Source organism: Nymphaea colorata, chromosome 1, assembly GCF_008831285.2.
Source record: "Nymphaea colorata isolate Beijing-Zhang1983 chromosome 1, ASM883128v2, whole genome shotgun sequence".
NCBI lineage: Eukaryota > Viridiplantae > Streptophyta > Magnoliopsida > Nymphaeales > Nymphaeaceae > Nymphaea > Nymphaea colorata.
The window spans coordinates 36,160,750-36,187,984 of NC_045138.2; the positions used below are offsets into that span (position 1 = coordinate 36,160,750).

Sequence of the window (27,235 nt, forward strand, 5' to 3'; positions counted from 1 at the left end):
TCCCAACTAGGACAATAAATCAAGAAAAAATTCAAGATTGGTCAGTAGACAAAATTAAAAAGAAAAAGAACTTCAGCATTGAATGCTTGCCGTTTTTTTTCGAATCCCTGTTATTCAACTTTTGGAAAGGTCACGATTGACATATGTTCAATTGTTCATGCTGTAAGGTTTAAAAACTTAATTTTAGAAACAATTATAAAACAATTAATTTCACTTGAACCATGAATTTATGCACAAATCGTTTTATTGTAAAAATCCAGTGAGCGAATATAGATTGTTTTCTTTAAATATCTTTAATGTTGTTATTACTAATTGTTTTGTTTCCAACCGTCCCCGTTGGAGTTATTCTTCCCGCTCCTTTTTTCAAGACTCTCGCTCGGAGAGGGTTTGGTTCTAGAAACCCTCGCTTCTCTAGGGTTTTCCTTCCTCGAGCAAGCAACCATCGCTCAGAAGGATCCTCATGAGAGAATCGAGCAACCCCTCTCTCTCTTTATAATTTTAATCTCTCGATCTCGATCATCTTTGCGCAACTCCCTGTCTCGCTCGATCTTTTAATGTTTCCCAATCGCTTCCACCATTCTTCAGTCTCATGTTCGCTGATCATTGGATGCTGTAGCTGGAGACATGGGGAGATCGATCGGCATCATCAATATTAGGGATTAGATTTCCCCTCAGACTGTGAGAAAAATTGTGATTCATTCAGGTAAATTGCCCGTCTTTTACTGTAATTCCCTTTGCTCGTGTTTATTTACAGTGCATGTTTGAATAAGTGAAGATCTGATCTCATCTGTATTTGGAAGGTTGAGAGGCATTTTGCTATGTGCATGAGTCCTTGACCTGCTCACTTTCCTCTCTCTTTCGTTTATTTGGCATCTGACGTGACTCAGGAAGAACGAGGAGTTGTTCACCCCCACAGACGGAGGAGGTCAACAAGCAACTCGATCAGAGGTGTGCATCCCCTTCTTGTTTCTCTTTTCTTGGCCTTGTTATTTTAGATCTCCATTCATTGCTGTTATTTCAGATCAGGGTTGGCGTATTCATGCTTTTTCGCAGCCACTTTACGACTACAGTACATGTGCTAGTGATGAAAAGGACACGCCTATTCCTTTTCATGCTGTAAAATTGAAAAACTTAATTTTAGAAACAATTATAAAACAATTAATTGCACGTGAACCATGGATTGATGCACAAATCGTTTTATTGTTAAAATCCATGAAGCGAATATAAGATTGTTTTCTCTAAATATCTTCAAATATTATTACTATTTATTTTGTATTCCGCGCGGTTGTCGTTATTACTAATTGTTTTGTTTCCAACCGTCGCCATTGGCGTTATTTTCCCGCCTCTTTTTCCAAGCGAGAGACTCTCGCTCAGCGAGGGTTTGGCTCTAGAAACCCCCGCTTCTCTGTTCGAGCAAGGGTTTTCCTTCCTCAAGCAAGCATCCATCGGTCAGAAGGACCCTCGTGAGAGATCGAGCAATCCCTCTCTCCAGCGAGGTTGGGTTTTAGAAACGCTCGCTCAGAGCGATGGAAAACCATCACGCGAATGAGGGTTTCACATAGCCCGCGGAACAGTCGATCGAGGGTTTGGACAACTATATCTCTCTCTTTATGTATTTTCTGTTTCTTTTGCAATCTCTCGATCTCGATCATCTTTGCGCAACTCCCTGTCTCGCTTGATCTTTTGATGTTTCCCAATATCTTCCACCATTCTTGAGTCTCATGTTCGCTGATCATTGGATGCTGTAGCCGAAGACCTGGGGAGATCGATCGGTATCATCACTATTAGGGATTAGATTTCCCCTCAGACTGTGAGAAAAATTCTGACTCATCCAGGTAAATAACCCCTCCTTTTCTGTAATTCCCTTTGCTTGTGTTTATTTACAGTGCATGTTTGAATAAGTGAAGATCTGATCCCATCTGTAGTGGAAGGTTGAGAGGCATTTTGCAATGTGCACGACCTGCTCATTTTTCTCTCTTTTTCGTTTATTTGGCATATGATTTTGTGACTCAGGAAGAACGAGGAGTTGTTCACCCTCACAGACGGAGGGATCATGCGGCAGCTCCTCATTCATCTCAAGAGACGAAGGAGGTCAACAAGCAACTTGGTCAGTGGTATGCATCCCCTTCTTGTTTCTCTTTTCTTGGCCTTGTTATTTTAGGTCTCTATTAGTTGCTGTTATTTTAGATCAAGGTCGGGTTTATTGATGCTTTTTCACAGCCACTTTACGACTACAGTACATTTGCTAGTGATGAAAAGGACACGCCTATTCTTTTTCATAAGTCATTGTACAGCCACTAAAGTTTAAAATGTGATTTATAGACTTCCAGTTCCTCAATGAAATTTGTCATATATATAATTTTTATTTGTGGGATTGTCGAAGCTATAATGACATTAATGAAAAAACAGATGTCCTTTTGTTTTCTGCTTTCTGCAATTTGATTTGAGTGGTTTCAGTTGGAATGTGCTTTCTTACACAAGTATGTCGCTTTCAACTCAACATGTTTGTCCACATAAATCCTCTTGACAAAAATTGTACCATACTAAAGATCAGATCCTTGTGAAACTATGTGAAATACTGAAATCATTCTCATTCGGCAGTTCAAGCTTATATACGTTAACAAGTACTTCATCCTGAAATCTCCTTTGGAGCTGCTGGAGAAAAGTGTTCGAGCTTAATTTTCCTCCTGAAATCTCTTATAGAGCTCTCATTATAATGTCTATCCATCATCTTATATTTGATTAAGATTATACTTTGAGGGATAAGTGCAACTTCTTCAAGGTTAAGATGCAGGTACTTGGCACTTCAGTTCAGCAGCTAACACAACCCTGATAAGTGTCTTGGACACTTTAGTATGTGGCTGATTCCGATGTTTGTATGTCCTGTTTTCATCTAGACGTACACAGATTTATACTTCAGCCAATATATATTATATATATATATATATATATATATATATATATATATATATATATATATATATATATAGAGAGAGAGAGAGAGAGAGAGAGAGAGAGAGAGAGAGAGAGTTGTGTTAACTTTCCACTTGTTATGTATTCTCTTTTGTTTGAACCATCTGCTGCAGTAACCACAACTACTTAAGTGTTAGTTTTTTTTTTTTTTTTCATATTCATAATTTTGTATGTTTGTTAGATATATATCCCAATTAAAGGCTATAATATATTATTATGTAGCAAGCACCAACATTGCTGTTTTCAAAGTTAGCACTTTCTCTCTTGTATAGAACAATTGGTACTATTACTTTTCCCCAGATTTATTTGTGTCTCTTTCCTTGAGGAAAATGTGGAGTATGTCCTGATATTGTTATATTTAGTTGCTTTTGATGTTAATGATATTAAATTACCATCAATTTTTTTGCTTTGATCAATAAACAGAATTTGTTTTCATCTGAATTTTGGCATCCAACCTTTGCTCTGGTCTATAACCTTTGGAGTCTATACAGAGATCAATTTTTTTTCAATCTATTATCATCAGTAATAACGGCATGTTTTGCTCCATCTGCAGTAGGATCTCGCACAGCAGGCTCAAGCCTTATCTCAATGGTGTAAATGCAAAGGGTATCAAGGACTGTTTGGATGCTGTTCTCAAAAGGAGACTTGTATTCAGAGTTGACACTGAACTTGTTGGAGAAGAATTGCTTCCTCAATATGAAGCTGATAAAATTGTTGGTATGCTTCTAGATTTAAGGGTACACACTGTCCATCGTTGTTTTTCTACATATGTTAGTATTTTTTGAATGCAGCATGTTCTCCTTAATATATTGTGAATTTTATGTGTGAATTGGGCTTTATGATAATTGTCTGAAAAAAAGTCACAGCTTGCAATCAGTTGCTTTTCTTGCTTGTACTATCTTGCTAGAAAGTTTTTTCTGATTTTAGATATCTTGCATGAGCACCCTGAGTTTCATAAGAGGTCATTTGAACATGTTCTTGATTCCATTCACATGATAGTGGCTGGTCATCTTGGGCAGGTGGGGGATGTTAGCAATATAATCGTACACACACACACAGAGACATGGGAATTGTTTCTATTTTATTGTTTTTTACTTATACAATATCTGTTAGATTTTGCTGTACTGATACCATTGATGCCTTTTTGAATTTTTCAATAATTGCGTTCAGTGTTTTATCTATGGAATATGATTATTATAGCCATTAACAACCACACAACCATTTTCACAAAAGGGAAATGTACTGGGTATAAGGCTGGCCCAAGTAGTGTACCATGGTGTTGCAGAAGGTTTGGCTACGTTAGGCGGGCTAAGCAAAAGAGAGTTCTTGGAAGAGTAAGTTGAGCATGACAACCTTAGTAGTAGGACTAACTTAGATGGGGTGTTATTTCCACCAAAAAATTTTCAACAATTAGGCCCTCCTCTTCCTTTTCTTAAAGATTTGTCTTTCTTGTGAGGAAGGTATCAAGAAGGTGGTTTATTATCAATTTAGCATCATTGTCCAATAGTTGAGAGTTTGGACAATTATTCCATCATTTAGGTTTCCTCAACACCCACAGTCTCTGAGAAGCCTAGATGTTGCTTGTCCCATATTTCTATCATTCTATGTCGATTGCCATAAAGGAAAATGTGTGGCAGTTTCCACATTGACAGAATGAGATCTAGATTCACATGCCAATAGGAGCCATTCATGAGTTTGACCTCAAAGCTCTTTAGTTTCTGTTAAAAAATGTCAAATCCTTCTGTTATGCATGTGTGTGTGTGTGTGTGTGTGTGTATATATATATATACATATATATATAATTTATTTATTTATTTATTTATTATACATACTTGTATATGTGAATATGTGCTCTTTTTGTAAATATGCTGTTTTTACAGCTTCTTTGGATTTCAATAACATTAGTCTGATTCTCCATTTCCTTTGTGATTTGGATTTAGTGCCCATCAGTGTGAGATTGTTGTGGGTTCTGTATATGACTGTTATCAGACATATTTTCATGGTACCAGTGTCTGAAATTGTTGTGGTTCCAAGCTAGAAAAAAACTGTATGTTTACCAACTGAAGCTTCCTTGAAGATTTCAATGATTCTCTTGATGCTATTTTGGATAGTTTTGGAGTTGATCTTCTGCTAGTGGATATTCTGATCAATGTTATTGACTACTACTGCAATCAAGTGGTTTTTTAAGGCTCATGATCTACGGTTTAGTGAAATTCTTGAGATAAAAAGGGTATAACACTAAGTATAGGAGTTGACCAAGGTTAAAAACATCCTTCTTCATTGGAAGCCTCCAAGAGGAACATTGATGGTGAAAACTGTCTGACACCGCTCAAATTGTGTGAAGCCAATTACATGTTGTAGTCAAAGTGTCTTGAGATGCACATCAAATGAAGTCATCTTTGGGGCTACATTAATGGTACTTCTCTTCAGCCGTATCTTAAATTGACTAGAATTGGAAATGGAGAAGGACTTTGGAAGGGGATGAAAGACAATGATTTTAAATGATTATTATAAGAGTCTCAATGATTATTAAGAAATGAATATATGGAAATATTGAGCCTAGAATAGCTCAAAATCTCATTCACAATGAGAAGGCTAGTGAAGCTTGGGAATTCCTCAAGTGTGTGTTCATCCAAAAAGATATGGTTTGAAAGTGTCAATTTACTTTAAAGTTTGAAAATATTAAGCAAGAAGATGCAAGTGTTAGAGAATATTTTATGGAAATATCAAGTGTTTGGATGAAATTGGTCAACCTAGTCCCAGGCTTGTGAGTGGTTACAATTGCCATGAAACTAGGGGATCTAACAACTAAGATTATTTAATGCCTCAAGGTTTAACGCACAAATTTGGTACCAGAGCCTGAAATTGTTGAGGTTCCGAGCTACTTGCTGCTGAAAGAAAAAAAAAATGCATGTTTACCAATTGAAGCTTCCTTGAAAATTTCAGTCATTCTCTTGATGCTATTTTTGGGAGTTGATCAAGGCTAAAAACATCCTTCTTCAATGGATGACTCCAAGAGGAACATTTGATGGTGAAAACTATCTGACACCGTTCAAATTGGATGAAGCCTATTACATGTTGTAGTCAAAGTGTCTCGAGTTGCACATCAAAGGAAGAGATATTTGGGGTTACATTAAAGGTACTTCTCTTCAACCGTATCATAAATTGGTTAGAATTGGAAATGGAGAAGGACTTTGGAAGGAGATGAAAGACAACAATTTTAAATGATGATTATAAGAGTCTCAATGATTGGGAAGATAAGAATGCAAGAATTAAGACATGAATACATGGAACTAATGGGCCTAAAATAGCTCAAAATCTCATTCACAATGAAAAGGCTAGTGAAGCTTGGGAATTCCTTAAGTTTGTGTTTCATCCAGAAAGATATGGTTTGAAAGTATCAATTTACTTTAAAGTTTGAAAACATCAAGCAAGATCTATTACATGTTGGAGAATATTTGATGGAAATATCAAGTGTTTGGATGAAATTGGTCAACCTGGTCCCAGTCTTGTGATTGGTTACTGTTGCCATGAAATTAGAGGATCTAACAACTAATATTCTTTCAATGCCTCAAGGTTTAAGGCACAAATTTGGTACTTGAGCCTGAAATTGTTGTGTTTCCAAGCTACTTGCTGCTGAATCAAGTGGTCTTTTAAGACTCTCATGATCAACTGTTTGGTGAAAATTTTGAGATAAAAAGAGTGTAACACTAAGTATAGGAGTTGATCAAGGCTAAAAACAAACATCCTTCTTCAATGGAAGACTCCAAGAGGAACATTGATGGTGAAAACTATTTGACACCGTTCAAATTGGATGAAGCCAATTACATGTTGTAGTCAAAGTGTCTCTAGATGCACATCAAAGGATGACACCTTTGGGGCTACATTAAAGGTACCTCTCTTCAACCGCATCCTAAATTGACTAATATTGGAAATGGAGGACTTTGGAAGGGGATGAAAGACAACAATTTCAAAAAGAGTTCTCAATGATTGGAAAGCTAAAAATGCAAGAACTAAGAAACGAGTATAATATGGAAATATTGAGCCTTGGATAGCTCAAAGTCTCATTTACAATGAAAAGGCTAGTGGAGCTTGGGATTTGACCTCTGAACTATACCAAAGATAATAAAGTCAAATCAGATTAGACCTCTGATCTGTGCTAGAGATAAAAAAGTAAATTCCAACATCAAAACTGGATAATGTTAGACCTCTGATCCATATATCAGGTTCCAAGTTCAATTCCAACATCTAAACCGGATCAGATCAGACCTCTAATCTAGACTTTATATTGAAAAGCAGAATCCAACATTTAAAACCGATCAGATTAGACATATGATCCAAACCATATATTGTAAGTCCAATCCAACATTTAAATCGATAAAAGTAAACCATTGATTGGAACCCTATATCTTAAGTTTCCACTCTAACATTTAAAGCAGATCAGATTAGACCTCTACCTATGCGAAAGATAAAAAAAGTCGAATCCAACATCAAAACCGGATTAGATTAGACCTCTAATCCATTGTTTAGGTTCAAAGTTCAAATCCAACATCCAAACCAGTTTAGATGAGACGCTTTGATCGATGCCCTAGATCCTAAGTCTAATCAAACATTTTAATCGAATTAGATTTGACCTTCGGTCCATACCAAAGATATGAAAGTCTAATCCAACATTAAAACCGGATCAGATTAGACCCCTGGTCTAGATGTTAGGTTCAACGTATAAATCCAACATCTAAACCAGATCATATCAGACCTTTGATCCAAACTGTTGATCACAAATTGAAAGCCTACACTGAAAGCTGATCAGATTAGACCTCTGATCCTGTACCAAAATCGAAAATTGAAATTCAACACTTAAAACTGACCATATTAGACCTTTGATCTATACCAGAAATAAAAAAAGTCAAATCCAACATCAAAACCAGATCAGACTAGACCTCTGATCCATATATCAGGTTCAAAGTTCAAATCCAACATATAAGCCGGGTCAGGTGAGACCTCTGATCCAGATCCTAGTTTGAAAATCAAAATCCCACACCTAAGACCGATCAGATTAAACCTCTGATTGAAAACCTAGATCCTACGCCCAATCCAACATTTAAAATCGGATCAGATTTGACCTCTGATCTATGCCAGAGATACAAAAGTCCAATCCAACATCTAAACCGGATCAGATCAGACCTCTGATCTAGATGTTAAGTTCAAAGTCTAAACCTGACATCTAAACCATATCAAATCAAACCTTTGATCCAAACTGTTAATCAAAAATTGAAAGTCGACAGTAAATGCATATCAGGTTAGACCTCTGATATCAGCCCTAAATCAAAAATCAAAGTTCAACACGTAAAACTGATAAGATAAAAGTAAACCATTGATTCAAACCCTATATCTTAAGTCCTCACTCCAACATTTAAAGCAGATCAGATTAGACCTCTGACCTATGCGAAAGATAAAAAAGTCGAATCCAACATCAAAATCGGATTAGATTAGACCTCTAATCCATTGTTCAGGTTCAAAGTTCAAATCCAACATCCAAACCAGTTTAGATGAGACGCTTTGATCGATGCCCTAGATCCTAAGTCTAATCCAACATTTTAATCGAATTAGATTTGACCTCCGGTCCATAGCAGAGATACGAAAGTGTAATCCAACATTAAAACCGGATCAGATTAGACCCCTGGTCTAGATGTTAGGTTCAACGTATAAATCTAACATCTAAACCAGATCATGTCAGACCTTTGATCCAAACTATTGATCACAAATTGAAAGCCTACATGGAAAGCTGATCAGATTAGACCACTGATCCTATACCGAAATTGAAAATTGAAATTCAACACTTAAAACCGATCATATTAGACCTTTAATTTATACCAGAAATAAAAAAGTCAAATCCAACATCAAAACCGGATCGGACTAGACCTCTGATCCATATATCAGGTTCAAAGTTCAAATCCAACATCTAAACCGGGTCAGGTGAGACCTCTGATCTAGATCCTAGTTTGAAAATCAAAATCCTACACCTAAGACCGATCAGATTAGACCTCTGATTGAAAACCTAGATCATATGCCCAATCCAACATTTAAAATCGGATCAGATTTGACCTCTGATCTATGCCAGAGATACAAAAGTCTAATCCAACATCTAAACCGGATCAGATCAGACCTCTGATCTAGATGTTAAGTTCAAAGTCTAAACCTGACATCTAAACCATGTCAAATCAAACTTTCGATCCAAACTGTTAATCAAAAATTGAAAGTCGACAGTAAATGCATATCGGGTTAGACCTTTGATATCAGCTCGAAATAAAAAATCAAAATTCAACACATAAAACTGATAAGATAAATGTAAACCATTGATTGGAACCCTATATCTTAAGTTTCCACTCCAACATTTAAAGCAGATCAGATTAGACCTTTGACCTATGCGAAAGATAAAAAAGTCGAATCCAACATCAAAACCGGATTAGATTAGACCTCTAATCCATTGTTTAGGTTCAAAGTTCAAATCCAACATCCAAACCAGTTTAGATGAGACGCTTTGATCGATGCCCTAGATCCTAAGTCTAATCAAACATTTTAATCGAATTAGATTTGACCTTCGGTCCATACCAGAGATATGAAAGTCTAATCCAACATTAAAACCGGATCAGATTAGACCCCTGGTCTAGATGTTAGGTTCAACGTATAAATCCAACATCTAAACCAGATCATATCAGACCTTTGATCCAAACCGTTGATCACAAATTGAAAGCCTACACTGAAAGCTGATCAGATTAGACCTCTGATCCTGTACCAAAATCGAAAATTGAAATTCAACACTTAAAACTGACCATATTAGACCTTTGATCTATACCAGAAATAAAAAAAGTCAAATCCAACATCAAAACCAGATCAGACTAGACCTCTGATCCATATATCAGGTTCAAAGTTCAAATCCAACATCTAAGCCGGGTCAGGTGAGACCTCTGATCCAGATCCTAGTTTGAAAATCAAAATCCCACACCTAAGACCGATCAGATTAGACCTCTGATTGAAAACCTAGATCCTACGCCCAATCCAACATTTAAAATCGGATCAGATTTGACCTCTGATCTATGCCAGAGATACAAAAGTCCAATCCAACATCTAAACCGGATCAGATCAGACCTCTGATCTAGATGTTAAGTTCAAAGTCTAAACCTGACATCTAAACCATATCAAATCAAACCTTTGATCCAAACTGTTAATCAAAAATTGAAAGTCGACAGTAAATGCATATCAGGTTAGACCTCTGATATCAGCCCTAAATCAAAAATCAAAGTTCAACACGTAAAACTGATAAGATAAAAGTAAACCATTGATTCAAACCCTATATCTTAAGTCCTCACTCCAACATTTAAAGCAGATCAGATTAGACCTCTGACCTATGCGAAAGATAAAAAAGTCGAATCCAACATCAAAATCGGATTAGATTAGACCTCTAATCCATTGTTCAGGTTCAAAGTTCAAATCCAACATCCAAACCAGTTTAGATGAGACGCTTTGATCGATGCCCTAGATCCTAAGTCTAATCCAACATTTTAATCGAATTAGATTTGACCTCCGGTCCATAGCAGAGATACGAAAGTGTAATCCAACATTAAAACCGGATCAGATTAGACCCCTGGTCTAGATGTTAGGTTCAACGTATAAATCTAACATCTAAACCAGATCATGTCAGGCCTTTGATCCAAACTATTGATCCCAAATTGAAAGCCTACATGGAAAGCTGATCAGATTAGACCACTGATCCTATACCGAAATTGAAAATTGAAATTCAACACTTAAAACCGATCATATTAGACCTTTAATTTATACCAGAAATAAAAAAGTCAAATCCAACATCAAAACCGGATCGGACTAGACCTCTGATGCATATATCAGGTTCAAAGTTCAAATCCAACATCTAAACCGGGTCAGGTGAGACCTCTGATCCAGATCCTAGTTTGAAAATCAAAATCCTACACCTAAGACCGATCAGATTAGACCTCTGATTGAAAACCTAGATCCTATACCCAATCCAACATTTAAAATCGGATCAGATTTGACCTCTGATCTATGCCAGAGATACAAAAGTCTAATCCAACATCTAAACCGGATCAGATCAGACCTCTGATCTAGATGTTAAGTTCAAAGTCTAAACCTGACATCTAAACCATGTCAAATCAAACTTTCGATCCAAACTGTTAATCAAAAATTGAAAGTCGACAGTAAATGCATATCGGGTTAGACCTTTGATATCAGCTCGAAATAAAAAATCAAAATTCAACACATAAAACTGATAAGATAAATGTAAACCATTGATTGGAACCCTATATCTTAAGTTTCCACTCCAACATTTAAAGCAGATCAGATTAGACCTCTGACCTATGCGAAAGATAAAAAAGTCGAATCCAACATCAAAACCGGATTAGATTAGACCTCTAATCCATTGTTTAGGTTCAAAGTTCAAATCCAACATCCAAACCAGTTTAGATGAGACGCTTTGATCGATGCCCTAGATCCTAAGTCTAATCAAACATTTTAATCGAATTAGATTTGACCTTCGGTCCATACCAGAGATATGAAAGTCTAATCCAACATTAAAACCGGATCAGATTAGACCCCTGGTCTAGATGTTAGGTTCAACGTATAAATCCAACATCTAAACCAGATCATATCAGACCTTTGATCCAAACTGTTGATCACAAATTGAAAGCCTACACTGAAAGCTGATCAGATTAGACCTCTGATCCTGTACCAAAATCGAAAATTGAAATTCAACACTTAAAACTGACCATATTAGACCTTTGATCTATACCAGAAATAAAAAAAGTCAAATCCAACATCAAAACCAGATCAGACTAGACCTCTGATCCATATATCAGGTTCAAAGTTCAAATCCAACATCTAAGCCGGGTCAGGTGAGACCTCTGATCCAGATCCTAGTTTGAAAATCAAAATCCCACACCTAAGACCGATCAGATTAGACCTCTGATTGAAAACCTAGATCCTACGCCCAATCCAACATTTAAAATCGGATCAGATTTGACCTCTGATCTATGCCAGAGATACAAAAGTCCAATCCAACATCTAAACCGGATCAGATCAGACCTCTGATCTAGATGTTAAGTTCAAAGTCTAAACCTGACATCTAAACCATATCAAATCAAACCTTTGATCCAAACTGTTAATCAAAAATTGAAAGTCGACAGTAAATGCATATCAGGTTAGACCTCTGATATCAGCCCTAAATCAAAAATCAAAGTTCAACACGTAAAACTGATAAGATAAAAGTAAACCATTGATTCAAACCCTATATCTTAAGTCCTCACTCCAACATTTAAAGCAGATCAGATTAGACCTCTGACCTATGCGAAAGATAAAAAAGTCGAATCCAACATCAAAATCGGATTAGATTAGACCTCTAATCCATTGTTTAGGTTCAAAGTTCAAATCCAACATCCAAACCAGTTTAGATGAGACGCTTTGATCGATGCCCTAGATCCTAAGTCTAATCCAACATTTTAATCGAATTAGATTTGACCTCCGGTCCATAGCAGAGATACGAAAGTGTAATCCAACATTAAAACCGGATCAGATTAGACCCCTGGTCTAGATGTTAGGTTCAACGTATAAATCTAACATCTAAACCAGATCATGTCAGACCTTTGATCCAAACTATTGATCCCAAATTGAAAGCCTACATGGAAAGCTGATCAAATTAGACCACTGATCCTATACCGAAATTGAAAATTGAAATTCAACACTTAAAACCGATCATATTAGACCTTTAATTTATACCAGAAATAAAAAAGTCAAATCCAACATCAAAACCGGATCGGACTAGACCTCTGATGCATATATCAGGTTCAAAGTTCAAATCCAACATCTAAACCGGGTCAGGTGAGACCTCTGATCCAGATCCTAGTTTGAAAATCAAAATCCTACACCTAAGACCGATCAGATTAGACCTCTGATTGAAAACCTAGATCATATACCCAATCCAACATTTAAAATCGGATCAGATTTGACCTCTGATCTATGCCAGAGATACAAAAGTCTAATCCAACATCTAAACCGGATCAGATCAGACCTTTGATCTAGATGTTAAGTTCAAAGTCTAAACCTGACATCTAAACCATGTCAAATCAAACTTTCGATCCAAACTGTTAATCAAAAATTGAAAGTCGACAGTAAATGCATATCGGGTTAGACCTTTGATATCAGCCCGAAATAAAAAATCAAAATTCAACACATAAAACTGATAAGATAAATGTAAACCATTGATTGGAACCCTATATCTTAAGTTTCCACTCCAACATTTAAAGTAGATCAGATTAGACCTCTGACCTATGCGAAAGATAAAAAAGTCGAATCCAACATCAAAACCGGATTAGATTAGACCTCTAATCCATTGTTTTGGTTCAAAGTTCAAATCCAACATCCAAACCAGTTTAGATGAGACGCTTTGATCGATTAATCGAATTAGATTTGACCAAAGTCTAATCCAACATTAAAACCGGATCAGATTAGACCCCTGATCTAGATGTTAGGTTCAACGTATAAATCCAACATCTAAACCAGATCATATCATACCTTTGATCCAAACTTTTGATCACAAATTGAAAGCCTACACTAAAAGCTGATCAGATTAGACCTCTATCCTGTACCAAAATCGAAAATTGAAATTCAACACTTAAAACCGACCATATTAGACCTTTGATCTATACCAAAAATAAAAAATGTCAAATCCAACATCAATACCAGATCAGACTAGACCTCTGATCCATACATCAGGTTCAAAGTTCAAATCCAACATCTAAGCCGTATCAGGTGAGACATCTGATCCGGATCCTAGTTTGAAAATCAAAATCCTACACCTAAGACCGATCAGATTAGACCTCTGATTTAAAACCTAGATCCTATGCCCAATCCAACATTTAAAATCGGATCAGATTTGACCTCTGATCTATGCCAGAGATACAAAAGTCCAATCCAACATCCAAACCGGATCAGATCAGACCTCTGATCTAGATGTTAAGTTCAAAGTCTAAACCTGACATCTAAACCATATCAAATCAAACCTTTGATCCAAACTTTTAATCAAAAATTGAAAGTCGACAGTAAATGCATATCAGGTTAGACCTCTGATATCAGCCCTAAATAAAAAATCAAAAATCAACACCTAAAACTGATAAGATAAAAGTAAACCATTGATTCAAACCCTATATCTTAAGTCCCCACTCCAACATTTAAAGCAGATCAGATTAGACCTCTGACCTATGCGAAAGATAAAAAAGTCGAATCCAACATCAAAATCGGATTAGATTAGACCTCTAATCCATTGTTTAGGTTCAAAGTTCAAATCCAACATCCAAACCAGTTTAGATGAGACGCTTTGATCGATGCCCTAGATCCTAAGTCTGATCCAACATTTAAATCGAATTAGATTTGCCCTCCGGTCTATACCGGAGATACGAGAGTCTAATTCAACATTAAAACCGGATCAGGTTAGACCCCTGATCTAGATGTTAGGTTCAACGTATAAATCCAACATCTAAACCAGATCATATCAGACCTTTGATCCGAACTCTTGATCACAAATTGAAAGCCTACACTGAAAGCTTAACAGATTAGACCTCTGATCCTGTACCAAAATCAAAAATTGAAATTCAACACTTAAAACCGATCATATTAGACCTTTAATTTATACCAGAAATAAAAAAGTCAAATCCAACATCAAAACCGGATCGGACTAGACCTCTGATCCATATATCAGGTTCAAAGTTCAAATCCAACATCTAAACCGGGTCAGGTGAGACCTCTGATCTAGATCCTAGTTTGAAAATCAAAATCCTACACCTAAGACCGATCAGATTAGACCTCTGATTGAAAACCTAGATCCTATACCCAATCCAACATTTAAAATCGGATCAGATTTGACCTCTGATCTATGCCAGAGATACAAAAGTCCAATCCAACATCTAAACCGAATCAGATCAGACCTCTGATCTAGATGTTAAGTTCAAAGTCTAAACCTGACATCTAAACCATATGAAATCAAACCTTTGATCCAAACTGTTAATCAAAAATTGAAAGTCGACAGTAAATGCATATCAGGTTAGACCTCTGATATCAGCCCTAAATAAAAAATCAAAAATCAACACCTAAAACTGATAAGATAAAAGTAAACCATTGATTCAAACCCTATATCTTAAGTCCCCACTCCAACATTTAAAGCAGATCAGATTAGACCTCTGACCTATGCGAAAGATAAAAAAGTCGAATCCAACATCAAAACCGGATTAGATTAGACCTCTAATCCATTGTTTAGGTTCAAAGTTCAAATCCAACATCCAAACCAGTTTAGATGAGACACTTTGATCGATGTCCTAGATCCTAAGTCTAATCCAACATTTAAATCGAATTAGATTTGACCTCCGGTCTATACCAGAGATACGAGAGTCTAATTCAACATTAAAACCGGATCAGGTTAGACCCCTGATCTAGATGTTAGGTTCAACGTATAAATCCAACATCTAAACCAGATCATATCAGACCTTTGATCCAAACTGTTGATCACAAATTGAAAGCCTACACTAAAAGCTGATCGGATTAGACCTCTGATCCTGTACCAAAATCGAAAATTGAAATTCAACACTTAAAACTGACCATATTAGACCTTTGATTTAAGAAATAGAAAAAGTCAAATCCAACATCAAAACCGGATCAGACTAGACCTCTGATCCATATGTTAGGTTCAAAATTCAAATCCAACATCGAAACCGGGTCAGGTGAGACATCTGATCCGGATCCTAGTTTGAAAATCAAAATCCTACACCTAAGACCGATCAGATTAGAGCTCTGATTGAAAACCTAGATCCTATGCCCAGTCCAACATTTAAAATTGGATCAGATTTGACCTCTGATCTATGCCAGACATACAAATGTTGAATCCAACATCTAAAACGGATCATATCAGACCTCTGATCTAGATGGTAAGTTCAAAGTCTAAACCTGACCTCTAAACCATAACAAATCAAACCATTGATCCAAACTGTTAATCAAAAATTGAAAGTCGACAGTAAATGCATATCAGATTAGACCTCTGATATCAGCCCTAAATCAAAAATCAATCAAATATCAAAATTCAACACCTAAAACTGATAAGATAAAAGTAAACCATTGGTTGAAACCCTATGTCTTAAGTCCCCACTCCAACATTTAAAGCAGATCAGCTTAGACCTTTGACCTATGCCAAAGATAAAAAAGTCGAATCCAACATCAAAACCGGATTAGATTAGACCTCTAATCCATTGTTCTGGTTCAAAGTTCAAATCGAACATCCAAATCGGTTTAGATGAGACGCTTTGATCGATGCCCTAGATCCTAAGTCCAATCGAACTTTTAAATCGAATTAGATTTGACCTCTATCTATACCAGAGATACGAAAGTATAATTCAACATTAACCCATGATCTAGATGTTAGGTTTAACGTATAAATCCAGCATCTAAACCAGATCATATCAGACCTTTGATCCAAACTGTTGATCACAAATTGAAAGCCTATACTGAAAGCTGATCAGATTAGACCTTTCATCCTGTACCAAAATCGAAAAGTGAAATTCAACACTTAAAACCGATCATATTAGACCTTTGATTTATACCAGAAATAAAAAAGTCAAATCCAACATCAAAACCGGATCAGACTAGACCTCTGATCCATATATCAGGTACAAAGTTCAAATCCAACATCTAAACCGGGTCAAGTGAGACCTCTGATCCAGATCCTAATTTGAAAATCAAAATCCTACACCTAAGACCGATCAGATTAGACCTCTGATTGAAAACCTAGATCCTATGCCCAATCCAACATTTAAAATCGGATCAGATTTGACCTGTGATCTATGCCAGAGATACAAAAGTGCAATCCAACATCTAAACTGGATCAGATCAGACCTCTGATCTAGATGTTAAGTTTAAAGTCTAAACCTGACATCTAAACCATATCAAATCAAACCTTTGATCCAAACTGTTAATCAAAAATTGAAAGTCGACAGTAAAGGCATATCAGGTTAGACCTCTGATATCAGCCCTAAATAAAAAAACAAAATTCAACACATAAAACTGATAAGATAAAAGTAAACCATTGATTGAAACCCTATATCTTAAGTTTCCACTCCAACATTTAAAGCAGATCAGATTAGGCCTCTGATATATATCAAAGGTTAAAAAAAAGTCAAATCCAACATCAAAGACCGAATCAGATTAGACCTTTAATTAATATATCAGGTTCAAAGTTCATTCCAGCATCTAAACCGGGTCTGGTTAGACGTGTGATCCAGACCTTAGATTGAAGTGCGAAATCCAACACCTATGACCTATCGGATTAGACCTTTGATCGAAACCTTAGATCTGAGTCCAACGCAACATTTAAATCAGATCAGATCAGATTTGACCTCTGATCTATACAAGAGATACAAAACTCCAATCCTTCATTTGAATTGGATCAGATCAGACCTCTGATCGAGATGATATGTTCAAAGTGTAAACCCAACATCTAAACCAAATTAGATCAAACCTCTGATCCATACTGTTGATCAAAAATTGAAAGCCGACACTTAAAATTGATCAGATTAGACCTCTGATCCTGTCCCTAAATTGAAAATCGAAATCCAACACTTAAAACAGATCAGATTAGACCTCTTATTCAAACCTTATAACTTAAGTCCCCACTCCAACATTTAAACCAGATCAGATTAGACCTCTCATTTATACCATAGAAAACAAAATCAAATCCAACATAACAATTGGATTAGACCTCTTATCCACATATCATGTTCAATGTTCAAATCCAAAATCTAATCCGGATTAGATCAGACCTCTGATCCGAACCCTAAATTGAAAAGCGAAATCCACCTAAAACCGATCATATTAGACCTCTGATCCAAACCATATATTCTAAGGCCAGTCCAACATTTAAATCAGATTAGTTTTGACCTTTGATCTATATCAGAGAAATAAAAGTCAAATTCAACATCAAAACTAGGTCAGATTAGATGTCTGATCTAGAGTTAGTGTCACAGTATAAATCCAACATCTAAACCAAATCAAATCAGACTTTTGATCTCAAACTGTTAATCGAAAATTGAAATCCGACTCTAGAAACCGATTAGATTAGACCTTTGATCCAGGTCCTAAATCAAAAATCAAAATCCAATACCTAAAACTAATCATATTAGACCTCTGATCTATACGAGAGAAAAAAAATGTCAAATCCAACATCCAAGCTAGACGTCTAATCCATATATCAGGTTCAAGTTCAAATTCATCATCTAAACCGGATCAGGTTAGACCTCTGATCCAAACCCTAGATTGAAAAGCTAAATCTAACACCTAAAACTGATTGGATTATACCTGTGATCGAAACCATAGATCCTTAGTCAAATCCAACATTTAAATCGGATCAGATTTGACCTCTGATCTATACTAGATATCCATAAATCCAATCCAACATCTAAACCAGATCAGATTAGACCTCTTATCCAGACTCTAGATTGAAAAGCGAAATCCAACACCTAAAACCTATCATATTAGAGACCTCTGATCGAAACCTATATCCTAAGTCCAATCCAACATTTAAATCAGATCAGACTAGACCTCTGATCTACACTGGGATACAAAAGTCAAATCCAACATTGAAAGCAGATCAGATTAGACCTCTAGATGTGAGGTTTCATAGTTCAAATCTAACTTGTAAACCATATTAGATTATGCCTCTGGTCTAGATCCTATGTTTGAAATGTAAATCTAACATTTACAACGGATCAGATTAGACCCATGATCCAAATCTCAAATTCAAAACCCAAATTCTGCAAATAAACTAGATCAGATTGTACATTTGATCCAAACTACAGACCTTAAATCTGAATTGAACACCAAATCTACGTCACATCAGACGTATGATCTAACCCACTTGATTGATGATCAAATCTAAATATTGTTGTTCATCAAAATACTCATTGGATTATCTTTGATATTCGCGAAATCTTGTATAATGGTTTATGATATTGTTTTCTGATAACAAATATTGAGTGTGGGATTGCTTGTCCGAGAGGTCCTTTGGGAACGATTTTAGAAAAGGATATGTATATTGTATGAGCAATAGATGATATCAAATAGAAATTCACTTGGACATGTGAAGTTGATTGATAGTTTGGTGAAAGTGTTTGCCTTAGTGATGGTACTTGACTCTTCTTTCTAAATAGGGGCACTATCTTGATGAAAAATTTTGCTGGCTGATCTCTCTTCTTGTCTTTGACATTGTTCATCACCTTCGGAAGAGTGTTTTATGGATGGTTTGGCGAAAAGAACTATGATCTTTCGTTGGTTTTGACTCTTTAGAGATTACCTGCTTTGCTGAAAGAGCTTATGCTGAAGTTGCAGTTGGACTTGCTCGAGCTGATACCAAGTTGTTTCTCTCCATATATTGGCATTCTTATGTGGCATGTCTATTAGTAGACATACTCTTTTGTCTTTGTCATTATTAAGGAGGCTCTACCCAGGAAAACTCCTTTTTGGCATTTTTTGCTTTACATAGTAGGCAGCGATTGAAATTGCTGTTGATCCTGCCCTAAAAGAGTGGAGGAAGACGGCTAGTAAAGTACGGCTTGAAAGTGGCCTTTGGTAGTTGGTGAAAGAAAAAAGTAAAAGATGAGTTTGACACGTCATTTCCAGCACTATGAAATGGTGGACAACTATTCAAACTTTCAAAGTATTATATTTTGTGATTCAAACGCATACTGGACATGATCACGACTTGTTCTCTTTGACGAGAACCTAATGCTCCATGGAACACGTCTTCTAAGAACATATGCTCCAACGACTGAATCTTACGAAACCCAATTTGTTCTTAACCTAATACCGTACCGATAGATGTCATAGTTCTTTTGGTAAAAGTCAGTTTTCAAATGCAATGAAATGTGCCTGGGTTTGTTTACTTGGACCTGCTTACAACTCCATCTATGGCACTCCACTTGTTTCGACATGTTTTGCTTGTCCTATTCTATACTTTTGCTTTCTATTTGTTCATTGGTTGGTGTCCTTGGGAATCTTTTTTTTTTTGTGACTTGAGGTCATTTAACATTTGCTGCCTTCATTTTGTTAATGGAGGCAAGATTTAATAAGACCCACATTTTGAATTAGTTTCACCGAGGGGAACATGCACAACCAGGTCTGAAATGGATTTTTAGATCCATGCAGATTAATATTGAGTATTTTGTGAAACAGTTTCCTTCTTAGTAGGCCTATTCCTCTAAGGCCCCTTTCATGGCCCATCTTGATGGTTCTCTAATCTCTAGTTTTTGGGTGGAATGCTCACTGGCTCCCTTTAGCATGCGGCTTCGCATGTGATCGAGCGCCTTATCTTCATTCGGTTTTTGCCTCTCAACCTCATGGTCATGGCATATGCTTTAACTCTATAATGTGTTTCTGCTTCTTGTATGCCTCAACGGCCTCACCATGGCCTGTCAATGCTCTAGGGCATGGCCCCTTTTATTTTTTCTTAAATCTCTCTGTCACTCTCTCTACCAAAGGTTGTCTACAATCTGGGCACAACCCCTCGTTTATTTTTCAAAGTCTCTCTCTCCCTCCCCCTCTCTATTGGAGCCCGTGGTTGTGGCTGCACCTGTGATGGCATGGTTTGCAAATACATAGGGGCATGTCCCCTCATTAAGGAGCTATTAATCCCCATTTGAAACTTGCATTTTTTTTTTCGGTTTACCATGTGACCAGATGGCTGGAAATTGTGGGGATTGGCCATTGGGTTTTTGAAGGAGAATAGATGATCGTGGTACGCTGTAATGTGGGTAGGAGATGAAAATTATGCAGTGGTGATTCCGTGCACTTATTTTGAGTGTTTTAGTTGATTTGTTAGTCATGTACAACATCTGTGGTGCGTCTAATGTTCAGATGGTGAGCTTAGGTCTCTGCTGCAATTTCTCTTTGCACGGTAGAGTTGCAACTCTTTGTCCTTCCTTACTTGGGATTATATACTGAAGGGCTTATACTGCAAGTGATTCGAGCAAGTTGTAGACTATGATGCATTTCGTTTGAGCAGGTGTGCATGATTAAGTTTTACTTATTGTTTTCTATTACTGTTTTAGCTCAAACTTTTTGCCCGCTCCAAATAGAGCACAATGGTAGCATGAGTAGCAGCAGCTTACTGCAACTTTCTTTTGCAGTATGACTGAACCAATGGAGCATATGTTTATATAGGCAAGGAAGACATGAATGCTGCAGAAAATGAAGGCAATTCGTGATGGTAAATTTTTTGAGCAAATGTTTCCTAGCTCTATGCCTTAAAAGGATTATGTACATGTTTAGGGAATACACTGTTTAATTAAGCAATTTTTTTTTTCCTAAAGTGGGCAACTTGAGGATGACACGTCTATTAACTTATTTGATATGCCATATATGTGTCTTTGTAATGCCTGTTGCATTCCTGTATATGTTTTCTGTAGTGCTTGTCAATGTTGTTATATGTACACTTCCTGTTGTGGGACTTCTATTCTCTTGCTATTGCTTTCTTGTGGAAAGCCGCCAAGTAATTCGCCTTCCACCTCATTATTACAACTGTTGAAGCTGACCTTATGGTTCCATTTCAATTGATAGGTCTTATCATGCTCTTTGAGGCTCTTCACTTCTGTCAGCACAGGGCATTGCATATGATTTTTCTGCTATGTATCTTAGTTGGCAAATTTATGTTACTTTGAGGAAATTTATTTTAATTTGTCACAGCAGCATAGTAAAGTTGTTAACTAATTTTAGACTTGATAAATTACATGAAAGCTATCAAATTTGGTAGTCAGTCTGCAAAGAAGAGATATTAGAGTAGTTTGCAATTTTAGCAATTTGCATGATAACATCATGTGCATGTGCAGCATTATGCATGTATATTGCCATTAGGATATCTGTCTGTCAATAACCTGCTTTCATCTGCCTGTTTATCTTTGTTGGAGCATGCCTTTCACCAGTCTAGGATATCGTATATGAGAAGTTATGCAAACATGTTCAGAATTTAAACATCTTGTGATTTTTCTTAATGCACAAAAAAATTTTATCCATAGGCTGCATACTGTTCAAGTAATTTGAAGCAGTCGGTGCAAAAGGGATTGGCATTTGTTATAAAAAAATGTAACTTGTGCTGCCCTATCTTCTCTTCTTCAGTTGTTTTTCATGTTTTCCTGGAAATAAATAATTATAGTTGATGCAATTGTCATTGATATGTATTAAGTGCAAGAAAGTAGTGGCCTTCAGAGCATATTACAGTATTTGAAAATTAGTAAGCACGAGACAAGTCTGTCTGTATAGCTTGTCTTCTTTCAAACCCTCATTTAAGGTGGAATTTAGATACCGGATTTGTGCCAAGCCACTATTGCATTTAATGTCCTCTTGTGTACCTCAACAAGGTGGGTCTATCAACGTTGTAATGTTTCTGCTTTATAAGAGAAGGGGCTTTTCCACTCAATACGTGTTTCTCTTGATGGCTGAGATTTTTGTATTGTACATCTTCTTGCTTCATCAATTGGATTGGTTGAATTGCTTATTGCGAGACTTTTGTCCACTAATATTTGTCAGCTTTAATATCAGTCCCTTTTAGGCCATTGGTTCAGTGTCAAGTATACTTGATGGTCTCATGAAACTATGTTCAGAATTCTGCTGGATTCTTGGGCTTCATGAAAGTTGTTCATGCACGTCTGAATTGGAACACATTAGAGAGGTAATTGTAAGATTCATGGGTGGCTGAATCATTTTGCCTTTTTATCTGGACCTTGATTGACCAACCATTTTCATATGTCAAAATAAATAGGAAGGCATCAGTTGCATGAACTAGTGTTTTTCACGATAAAAGCATCAAAATATTTGCAATAGAACTGCTTGGGTCGTCGGGGGAGATAGAAAAAGAGAGAGAGAGAGAGAGAGAGAGAATGAGACTATTTGACAGTTTGAAAGGATGATCATGGTTTTCTTGTAACATGAGACCATCTGTTCAATGGTTTCTTCCCAAGAGGTTGATCTTGGTTTTACAGTTGGGCTTTTAGTTCTTTCAAGCCTTGCCTTGTCATAATTGGGACCTGAAGCCACTTGGATTTGGCTAGAGTCTGTCATTTAGTGATATTTTAATTGCCAAGATGATTTTGCATCCTTTAAAAAATTTACGAATCGACGTAAAAAATTTATTCTTTTACATGGAAAATGAGTTTCAGTTGATTAAAAATAGTGGCATAAAAATTGCTTTGCTTCGATATTTTTAAAATATTTTAAAATTGTCTTGTTTTAATTAAAATGGACTATGTTAATATATTTTTAACATATTTTGGCAGTTTAACTTGAACGTTCGGATTTGTCAAAACGGCATCTTCACCAAGCTAATTTACATACCGACCTTTATCGCGCTCATTTAAGAAAAAATTGACGGCCAAAAAGTATGTGGAAGCCCACCGTAGGAAAAGGTAGGAATGGAAAGAAAATCGAGTAAACAGGGTGAGGTGATTACACCAGCGTTTTGAGACAACCGGTAAGTTACTATTATGCAAAATAAAAAATAATTAATAATAGTATCAAAAGATATTTGAAGAAAACAATCTATATTCACTTGATTGATTTTAAGAGTTAAATGATAAGCGTATAAATTCATATTGTCAGCTTATATTGGTGAAATTCATTGTTTGTAATTGCTTCTAAAAGTAAGTTGTTTAACCTTAATGCATGAATAAGTATATATCGATTATGATTTTTCAAAAGTCTATCACTGAGGATTTTTGCTGAGGCATTAAATGTCGACGTTTCTTTTCATTTTTAATTTGTTTACGTATCGATCTTGGTCGCCTGATTTGAAAGGGCGATGGAAAGAATGGTTTGCGTTCCATGTCCCGCTGGTTGGCTGTAGCCCGGTCTGGACACCATGCACCGCCTCAAATTAGCAGAAATGGCCACCGTCCTCTTTCTCCACCCACAGACCAGCGAAGGAATCTTCTGACATCCCACGGATAAATGATGGGGACTGCCGGACTGGTTCTTCACAAGATATTAAAGTACCTCCAAACGCTATTATTCGTAAGATGCACGACGTCAATGGAGGGTGGATTAGAAGTCCTCCAAGAAGGAGAAAAGATGGCAAGGGAGGATTCTATTGTTGACTCTCCTCCATCTTTTCCAGTGGCATCCTTTTCCGCGTCGCTTTTGGAACATCACTCAAGGAAAAAGTAAATCTCAAGCGAAATTTTGAGCAGGCATTTTACAGTGGTTGGAGGTGACTTCCAAAAGTGCTGAAGTTTTGAAAATCTATACGTAGTTGCTGACTTTGAACAATATAAATGGCTTTGATATATTCGATTATTAATATGATTTAGATTTTAGCTGACTGAATTTTATACTAGACAAAGTTGTTTTTAGAAAATTGGAGTCATTAAACATGGAATCCGACTAAGCTGAATTTGATAAAGGCTGGACTGAGCGGAACTAGAACAGATTATTAGTCTAATGTGATTGGGGATTGGTCTTCCTGCTTACCTGGAGTATGTTCTTGCTAAAAGATTAAAAGTGCTTTTGTGAAATATTCTTTTTTACGCCCTTGATATTTCTTCAAAAGTTGAGTGGTTTGCTTTTTATTTTTTCTTCCTGTGCAGGTGATCAGAATAGCAAGGGGCAATGGAAGTGAACTGTAGAAACTTTGACCAGAAAATTTACAAAGATTTAGGAAAAGGTTTGTAGATGATGTGTGTGGAGGACAAGTCGGTCAACCATAACTTGAGGAAATGCTCATGATGGATAGCACAGGAAACTTAGCTCAAGGAAGTGTTCCTGTTGTTCTATACTTGAAACTTGCATGGCATAGGTGGTCAGCTTGAGTGGTGTACTGTGTACATTCTTGTGGATGTTTTTTTGGACCGCAAATTATCATACATGAAATTATGAAACTCAAGTTGAAAGGTGTATCATAAGACAACTCAAGTCTCGAAGCATCTCTAAACCATGGTGGTAGAGAAAGACGGTGGTCTACCCCTCCAGTCTGCTCACTCTTTTTTTGCAATTTTGTTAGTAAGAAGATGCCTGAAAATTGTGGAGATTGGCCGTTCTGTTAAGTTGTAGTTTTGGTAGGTCTGGAACTGGTGAGCCCGTGCACTTATTTCCAGTGTTTAATTTGATCTGTTAGTCATAAACAACGTATACAGGTGCATGTTGGACCGACCCACGCCTCACCTGCACAGGTACCTTTCCTCCTCCATGGCCTTATGTCTGTCCCTTATTCGGCAAAAAAGGTCGTTGACTTGATGACCTTAGGTCTCTGCTGCAATTTCTCTTTTCATGTTAAAGTTGCAGTTGTGTGTGGTTTCTTACTTGCGGATTTACTAAACTCTTATACTAGAAGTGATTCGAGCAAGTTGCTGCCTTTCCTTTGAGCAGGTGTGCACGATTGAGGTTTATTTATTAACTTCAGCTTTAGCTTTTTAAATGCTCCAAGCAGAGCACGATGGCAGCAGAGTACTGGTGGCTTTATTGCAGCTTCTTTTCGCAGGTTATGACTAACAATACAGCTCTTTAGACAGGCAACTATAGTTGGCAAACCTATATGATTCGAAGATCACCATGTCAAAGAGTTGACATAGTAACTCGTCCGGGATAAGTAGTAAAATCTTATTTCTTCGAATAAGGTTCTGGAATTGCATTTCAGAATTTGTATCCGGGGATTTCATTTCATGGTCTTCAGACTGACCCTTAGGTAAAATCGAATTGAATGCAGTTTGGAGCGGGCGAAATGTTTAAGATTCTCTTGATAGGTTTTACAGGGTTCCATTCTGGATTTCTGCGGGAATAAAATTAGGTTCTTTTTCTAATTTTTAGCATGCTCGAAAATAGGTCTGTCAATACAATTTTAGGGAACTGGTTATATACTGATCTTTTATTTTTCGGTTCCGCAAATTCAGGAAATGGAGGAATTGAGAAAACGAAATGGATATTCAAATAATCAATTGGTTACCCCGATTATCCTAGTTTTATATCTCATGTTTCGTTACACAGTCACTTATTCGTAAAAAACAAACGACGCAGGATAACGATAGTCTTACTTTGTTATCGCTTCATAAATACTTATCTCTTTTCTTACGGACCTCAATTCTTTTTTTCTTTCACCGCAGATAAACTGGAATGTGGAATCGCTGATAACCAACCACTAAGGTTGTGTTTGTTGGACTGATGCCTGTGGTGACCTCAAATTCATGGAATTATGGTGGACTGCTTCCCTCTTCCTACTCAATCCAAGCTTTAATCCTTGGTTTTCAACATAAAGCAATGCTATTGAGATCCTTAATTTGTTTAAACTGCGGATCTCCTAAAACACACATTTTTATGCAGTTTAGGTTCAAGACAATCAAATGATTATCAAGGCCGAATAATAGGTGACTAAACCTAGGTTTTGCTCATGTTTGCTTCTTTAATTAAAATAACAAAATGATAGAAATTTTGACAAAATCATCGAAGCATACGTTTTCGATTTTATAGTTGATAGAAAAAGTGGTAATAATTTTTTTGTTTCATATATGTGTATAGAAGAGTATAAATTTTTTTTGTGCGCATTAGAAAGGAGTGAATAGACTCTAACCGTGGATGGCGCAGCTGTGTGGGAGTCTGCGTCTTTTAATATCTTATGGACTGAAAGATGGTGGAGCAGCCAAATGAAGAACTGTTGGCGTGGATGCTGATGCAGAAGTCATCATCAGTGGTGGACAGCATCTGTTGTGTGGGAAGAAGTGTTGCGCATCTAAACGTTAGTAGAATTATTTTTGGTAATCGTGGTGTGGTTGTTGTCTGAACGGAAATCTGCTGTGTGGGAAGAAGCGTTGTCCATCTACACGTGAGTGAATTTATTTTGTAGTCGTGGAGTGGCTGTCAGCTGTGGACAGCAACCTGTTGTGTATTTTGTAGTCGTGGAGTCGCTGTCAGCCGTGGACAACAACCTACTGTGTGGTTATTTATATTTTATTTGGAAGAAGTGCTGCTCATCTACACAAATTTTTTTTTTTTTTTTCTGTGGTGCTAGTCCTTGTTTTTTTCCTGATCAGCCTTATTCTGCTCTATATATTCTCTTTCGGTTGAACTATTGTGGACAGATTTATAATGGCTGAAAATCCCAAACCTGATTTCTCTCATGAGTTTAAAATTAGAGGCAATCCATTCTCATACGGTTCTACAGTTAAAT

General features: G+C 36.7%; 1 long non-coding RNA gene across 13 annotated transcripts; it reads left to right on the forward strand.

Moving 5' to 3' along the window:
• Positions 1-341: 341 nt before the first annotated feature.
• On the forward strand, positions 342-26,969 carry LOC116245676 (uncharacterized). 13 transcript variants are annotated; one of them, XR_004170579.2, is made up of 9 exons: positions 342-703; positions 888-948; positions 1,749-1,835; positions 2,014-2,114; positions 3,527-3,690; positions 20,947-21,094; positions 21,219-21,298; positions 24,666-25,247; positions 25,444-26,969. It is a non-coding gene; the product is annotated as an uncharacterized LOC116245676 (long non-coding RNA). The 13 variants fall into 13 exon arrangements; XR_007574295.1 differs by lacking the exon at positions 25,444-26,969 and adding an exon at positions 20,770-20,839 and having other exon boundaries at positions 3,527-3,710; positions 24,666-25,145; XR_007574292.1 differs by lacking the exon at positions 25,444-26,969 and adding an exon at positions 20,770-20,843 and having other exon boundaries at positions 24,666-25,145.
• Positions 26,970-27,235: the final 266 nt, after the last annotated feature.